General features: G+C 37.8%; 1 non-coding gene across 1 annotated transcript; it reads left to right on the top strand.

The window, feature by feature from the left end:
• Window positions 1-2,469: 2,469 nt before the first annotated feature.
• On the top strand, window positions 2,470-2,576 carry LOC127098971 (small nucleolar RNA R71). Its single transcript, XR_007793651.1, has one exon. It is a non-coding gene; the product is annotated as a small nucleolar RNA R71 (small nucleolar RNA).
• The last annotated feature ends 4,747 nt before the right edge of the window (window positions 2,577-7,323 follow it).

Here is a 7,323-nt window from a genome sequence, read left to right on the forward strand (position 1 = left end):
CCAAACGACATTCGTCTGTAAGCAAACGTTTCGTAAGGACAGGTAAAGGTTATTTTCTCTTGATCCTCGGGGTGTATGGGTATTTGGAAAACTCCAGAATATCCATCCAGATAACAAAAGTAAGAGTGTCTGGCAAGACGCTCAAGCATTTGATCTATGAATGGAAGGGGAAATGGTATTTCCTAGTTGCCTTATTGAGCTTTCTATAATCTATGCACATACGCCATCCACCTTCTATGCGTTTAGCGACATGCTCGCCCTTTTCGTTCTGCACGACTGTGATGCCTTCCTTCTTGGGTACCACATGTACAGGACTTACCCACTTACTATCAGAAATCTGATAGATTATACCAGCTTCCAGTAGTTTAAGGACTTCCTTCTTTACTACCTCGCTCATTACAGGGTTGATTCGTCTCTGATGTTCTCTGGAAGGTTTTGAATCCTCCTCTAGTGAGATCTTGTGCATACACACGAATGGGCTTATACCTTTTAGATCAGAGATATTGTACCCTAAGGCAGAGGGGTACCTTCTTAAAACATTCAAGAGTTGATTCGTCTCGTCTTGGTTTAAGGTGGCACTAACTATTACTGGGCGGTTTATTTCTTCATCCAAAAACTCATATCTTAGGTTCTTGGGTAGTTCCTTAAGTTCTTGAGCTGGTTTTTGTGAATTTGGTGAAAGGTCTGGAGTAAGATCCAGATATTCGTTAGTGTGAGGTTCCGTTTCCTCAAGCTCGTCATCCTTTTCATTCAGGTTTGAAAATGGTTCGATCTTAGGTTCTCCTTGATCGAATTATCTTATGCACTCATCTATGATATCGATCGCATAACATACGTCTCCTAGAATTGGTGCCATCAGGAATTTTGAAAGAATGAACTCGATCTTTTCATCCCCTACTTCGAAGGTTAATTTCCCTCTTTTGACGTCTATTATAGCTCCAACTGTTGATAAGAATGGTCTACCTAAAAGGATAGGGATATCTTCGTCTTCTTGATATCCATGACCACAAAGTCTGTTGGGATATAAAGTTGACCGATCCTAACTGGGATGTCTTCTAAAATGCCTACAGGATACTTAACAGACCTATCGGCTAATTAAAGGGATATCTTAGTTGGTTGTAATTCTCCTAAGTTTAACCTTTTACATACAGCTAAGGGCATTAAACTTACACTAGCGCCTAAGTCTAGGAAAGCTTTGTCGATCACATGACTCCCTAAAATGCAAGGTATAGAAAAACTACCAGGGTCTTTCTCCTTCTTAGCGAGTTTATCCTCGGAAATAAAGTTGCATTCCAAGGGTTTTGGATCGTCGAGCCTACGCTTGTTGGTCAAGATGTCTTTGAGAAATTTGGCGTAAGACGGAATTTGGGTATAGCTTCGGTGAAAGGAATCTCTACATGAAGCTTCTCTATTACTTTTATAAATTTTTGGTATTGGTTATTGACTTTGGTTTGTTTAAGTCTTTGTGGATATGGGATTGGTGGTTTGTACGGGGGTGGTGGTTTGTAAGTTTTATCCTTGGCTTCTCCTTCTTGGTTGGTTTGTTTCTCGGGTTCCACCGGTTCCTCTTCTTGGTTGGTAGGTATATTTCCTTTAGAAGTTTTAGACTCGCTCATTGCTGGGTTATGAGGCCCTTCATAAGCGGTCCCACTTCGTAACGAGATAGCGTTAGCTTGCCCTCGAGGGTTTGGTTGAGGTTGTCCAGGGAATTGGCCTCTAGGTGTAGTTTGTGGGGCTTGGTTTTGTGCTACCTGTGAGATCTGGGTTTCAAGCATCTTGTTGTGAGTGATTATCTGATCAACCTTGGTTCCTAATTGCGTTACAAGTTCGTTTACGTGAATGTTCTGGTTTAGGAATTCTTTATTCTGCTGAGTTTGGCCCGATATAAAGCTTTCCATGATCTTCTCAAGGTTAGACTTCTGGGGCACAACTTGCATAGGTTGATTTGGTTTTTGGGCTTGATAACCTTGTGGTCTCTGAGGTGCATGATTTTGGATATGGTTCTGGTTTTTATAGGAGAAATTCGGATGATTCTTCCATCCAGGGTTGTAAGTGTTTGAAAATGGGTTACCTTGGGCGTAATTCACTTGATCGGTATTCAGGTCGTTCAAAAGGTTACACTCCGCCGATTTGTGTCCCTTAGATTCACAGAGTTCGCACTCTGTGTGGACTACTGCTACAGTGTTAGTGTTTGTAGACATATGTTCGATCCTAAGGGATAAAGCGTCCATTTTCGCCTGCATCATGTCTAGAGAGCTTACCTCATGCATTCCACCTTGGATCTCCTTTTTCTCTACTGATGCTCGTTCAGTTCCCCATTGGTAATGGTTTTGGGCCATATCCTCAATTAGGTCACAAGCTTCAGGGTAAGGTTTGTTCATCAGCGCGCCACCTGCGGCAGCGTCGATGCTCATCTTGGTGTTATAATAGAGTCCATTGTAGAAGGTATGAACGATCATCCATTTTTCTAGGCCATGGTATGGGAAGACTCTTAATAGCTCTTTATATCTCTCCCAAGCTTCAAAAAGCGATTCTCCTTGGTTTTGAGCAAATCTAGTTATTTAGTTTCGAAGAACAACAGTCTTACTAGGGGGGAAATATCTAGCAAGGAATACTCTCCTAAGGTCTTCCCAGGTAGTTATTGAGTTAGCTGGAAGTGAATCTAACCATGAACTTGCTCTATCCCTGAGGGAGAAAGGAAATAATCTTAAACGGATCACATCGGGTGAAGCGCCGTTAGATTTAAAGGTGTCGGCTAGTTGGATAAAAACTTTTAAATGTTGATTCGGGTTCTCGGTTGCGATACCCGCGTATTGGTTTTGTTGCACTAATTGCAACAAAGACGGTTTTAGTTCGAAATTGTTAGCAGGAATAATGGGGTTTACTATACTCGAACTAGGTTCCTCGTCAGAGGGTTGGGAGAATTCCTTAAGAGGTCTCCTATCGCGATTCTCGGCCATAGCTTTCTTAATTCGAATGAGTAAGAGGCGTGTACGAGTATAACGTTCGGGTTCCGCTAAAGGATATACTAAATTTTCGGTACTACGGGTTCTTCGCATTTACCGGCTAATAATGCCATAGTCTATACGGTGTAATAACAGGGTACGAAATTTGACGAAGTTGATCACCGACAACGGCGCCAAAAACTTGATCGTGTGATTCGCAAGTGCACGAATTACGTCAAAGTAATATAAAAGAATATCGATCCCACAGAGACCAATCCTCAATCTATCGATTACTATCGTTACGGTGTTTATCTAAGATGGTATAAAAGAGATATTGGGTTTGCAAAACAACGGTAAATACTAATAAATGCAGGTAAAGGCAGGTTGAATGTATTTCACGTCAGTTAAGTGATGTTTCGATTGTCTAAATAGAACTACTTATGAGGCAATATTTTGTACTCTTGAAAAGAATCCATTTAATAGGAATTGTCGCTTTCGCGTATTCAGAACCAATTTTACCCTTAAATTAAGGCCTTTTTATTGTCACTTATAAAAGGTGCGCAGAACGCTAAAGTAGTAAACTTATTTTTAAGAAATGAGACTCGTAAACTTAGTTGAAAAGTGATTTTGATTTGGAAAGTTTACCCAAGGAGTTTCCTGATTTTAAATCCATCAACGGGTCCGAAAACAGTTTCAAAAATAGTTTTTCCTTAAAGTGATAAAAATTCCTAGTTACTAAGCCAGAGTGCTTTCGCACTCCTTGATTAATTAAAAATAACCAAGTTTGTTTTAGAAAACTCAAGTTAAAAATCAAAACAGCCTTTAAAATATTTCTACATATTCAATATGTGAAACATCTCTTTAACCGCGATCCTTACATTCTAACCTTTAAAAGATTTAGCCAGACATGGTAACACAAACAAACACAACGGTATTGATCATGATGAAAAGTTTTTTTTAGATTGTGAGGCGTAAAGAGCGAGTAAAGTGCGTAAAATAAATAAAGTAAAGCGAGTGCGGAAAATAAATAAAGTAAAGCGAGTGCAGAAAATAAATAAAGTAAAGCGAGTGCGGAAAATAAATAAAGTAAAGCGAGTGCGGAAAATAAATAAAGTAAAGCGAGTGTCGAAAATAAATAAAGTAAAGCGAGTGCGGAAAATAAATAAAGTAAGGCGAGTGCGGAAAATAAATAAAATAAAGCGAGTGCGGAAAATAAAGAAAATAAAAGCATAGACAGAAAGTAAATAAAATTAAAGTGTCAATAAGAATATGCTCCAAACGGAGGGCTTTAAATCTGGTACAAGAAAAATAAACCTCCGACTCCTGAAGATAAAGACGACAGCAACTCAAAGTGACCCAACTCAATCTCACTAAGGTGCGATAACCCCCCGATGTGACGGATTACCACTATTACAAACGATAAATATAGGCTTAGTGTTGTAAACTAAGTTGGATGATTTGAAATTGAAATGGAACAAACTATTTATAGAGCATTTCAGCAGCTTGTAAAGACCATGGTGCCCTCCAACTTCTCTTTAGTGGGAACGTGATTTCCAAAGGTGGCGCCCCGCCATCCCTTCATGGCGCCCGCCATGTGTGTAAATGGGGTGGATCATGGGAACGTCGCGGTTACCTCCTAGTTAAGGGCTGATGACTCATGGCTTCTCCTATAGCGGCTGCCATGTGCAACGCCATGTGTGTAATTTCGCCGAAAAACCCTAATTTTAGGTCTTTTTGCTTCGTTTCTTCCAAAAGAGTCTGAAAGTGCTAAATATCTGAAAACAAGATAAAAGAGAGCATAATACAAACAAAATGATAATAAATTCCTAATAAACATGTGAAATCCGAGTCAAAAACACGGCGTAATTCAGTGTGATCACATGTTTTAAATGAATGGTTAGGGGATGATTAAGGTTCCAATTGCTTGTTTCTTATTCATGCCATGATTAGGGTTTTGATCTAAACTTGTCCCTAACATGTTCTTGCCTCTCGCTTGACTTTTATGCATAGTGATCCACTTAGGGTTTACTTGGACCATGCCATGTTGAATATGATCCATGTTTTAAATATCCTTATTTTGTCACAACTTTACTTGATAACCATATACCATGATTATGCTACTTGTCTTGTGACACTCCACTTGAATTCTATCTCAACTTGTGATATGCATGTCTTGCAATTGTTTATCATTTCATTCAAGTGTTTTCTTTATAAACTTCCATAATGATTGAATATGTATCTCACACTTGTTCATGTGCTATCTATTGTGATGTTATGTAAACTTTTGCCATGTTTTGTTTATATTCATCATGCCTCAAAAACATGTAAGTAACTTTCTCATGTCTTACCAATTTATGTATCTTCATGCATCTAAATCCAAGGGAAAGGATCTTATGTTGACTTCTTAGTCATGTATTGTTTGTTTGTTTGTTGACCTTATTTGTCCATTCATGCATTTTCCAAACCTTACCCCTTTTTCAAGCTAAAACACCCACATAAAACCTTGACTTACTTTTAGTCAGTGGATCTTTCAATTACCCTTGAAAATGCTTTAGTACACATGAGGCATTTCAAACACAAACCTTGACTTACTTTTAGTCAATGGACTTTCAATTAAACTCCCAAATACTTTAGTACACATGAAGCATCTCAAATTCAAACTTTGACTTACCTTTAGTCAAGTAACATTCTCCAAAACATTTTTACCCCTTTCATTTCCCATTCAAAAATGAAAACAACTTTTAAACCAAAACATAGATAAATTCAAAAGGCTTTTGTAGAGTACTACAAATGTTTAGGGTGCTAATACATTCCCTTTGCATAATCAACCCCCGTACCTTTGATCTCTACTTGCTTTGCTTCTAGTTTTACTATTTGCTATGCATGTTTATTTTTGGGTTTATTTTGAATCTTTTACCATTCCCTTAGAAAAATAAAAGTTTGGTGGTGATATCAATGTTTTGCGAGTCAAGTTAATCCAATAGCTTGGTCTCCAATTCTCATAGCGGCAACTTGTATTTCTCATGTATGAAATTAAAGCAATATATAAAACCAATTGATGTTTATGTTTCGTCTCATTGTGATGTTATTAAACATATGTTGTCTAAACCCATTCTACATAGTCGAATTGGGAAATGGGCTATAGCATTAACTGAATTTTCTTTAACATATATGCCTTGAGGGATATGAAAGGCCAAATATTGGCATATTTTATTGTAGATCATGCAATAGTCGAACCATCACTAAACATGGTCGAAACAAACCCTTGGAGGTTATACTTCTATGGGTCAAGTCACAAAAATTGAACATGCGTTGAGATCTTAATATTATCCCCACAAGACATTCTGACGAAGTTCAAATGTAAAGTCGATGGAAAGTGTTCCAATAATGAAGCAGAATATGAAGCCCTAATTAATGGCCTCAAATTCTTGAGGGATTTATGAGTCAAGAAGGTCGAAATAAAGGGTGATTTGGAGCTAGTGATCAAACAAATCACACGATAATATAAGTGCATTAAATAAAATTTGTTGATGTATTTCGCAATGGTGAAACACCTATTAGGGTGATTCGAGGTTGTTAGCATCACACATGTGCCTAGAATGGAGAATCAATAAGCCAATGATTTAGCAGAAGTTGCATCTGGGTATAAAGTGTCGAAAGATAGGCTCAAGGATTTTATTTGAGGTGAAAGAAAATATGGTGTCGAACGTCTCGTCGTCAACCAAAATGCCAATCCCAAAAACTGTGTGTGTGTGGGGGGGGGGCAAATATCTTAAGTAAAATTTCTGAGAATTTTGAAAGACATGAAGTTTTTGCCATTGACAATTTGTCGCTGTCAAATTGGAGAAAACCAATCATAGAGCACCTAGAAAATCCAGTCAGAAACACTGACATGAAAATAAAGTATAGAGCAATAAGCTATGTAAGTCTGGGAAATAAGTTATTGAAAAAGACTCTAGAAGGAGTGTTGCTCAAATGTCTTGGGATACAAAAGCATACATGGCAGTGTGTGCGGTACACAGTGGAATATGTGGGGCCCACCAAGTTAGTCATAAAATGAAAATGGTTATTATTTCGACAAGGTGTTTACTGGCCAAATGTGTTAAAAGACTGTATTGATGTCGCCAAAGGGTGTCAAGAATGCCAGATACAAGCAAGCATCTGACATGTACCAGCCAACGAGTTATGTAACATCCCATTTTTTATTAGATATTTTATAATATTTTAATTGTTTGAATTATGCATTTTGATGATTTATTTTATGGCTAGGTGTTGGTGGGGTATGTTTCCTTGAGTTAGGGGTATAGAGAGATGATAGAAGTAAGTAGAATAATTTAGAATTGTTTTGATAATTAAAAATAATGTTCTATTTATTTTT

Source organism: Lathyrus oleraceus, chromosome 6 (assembly GCF_024323335.1).
Source record: "Lathyrus oleraceus cultivar Zhongwan6 chromosome 6, CAAS_Psat_ZW6_1.0, whole genome shotgun sequence".
Taxonomy (NCBI): domain Eukaryota; kingdom Viridiplantae; phylum Streptophyta; class Magnoliopsida; order Fabales; family Fabaceae; genus Lathyrus; species Lathyrus oleraceus.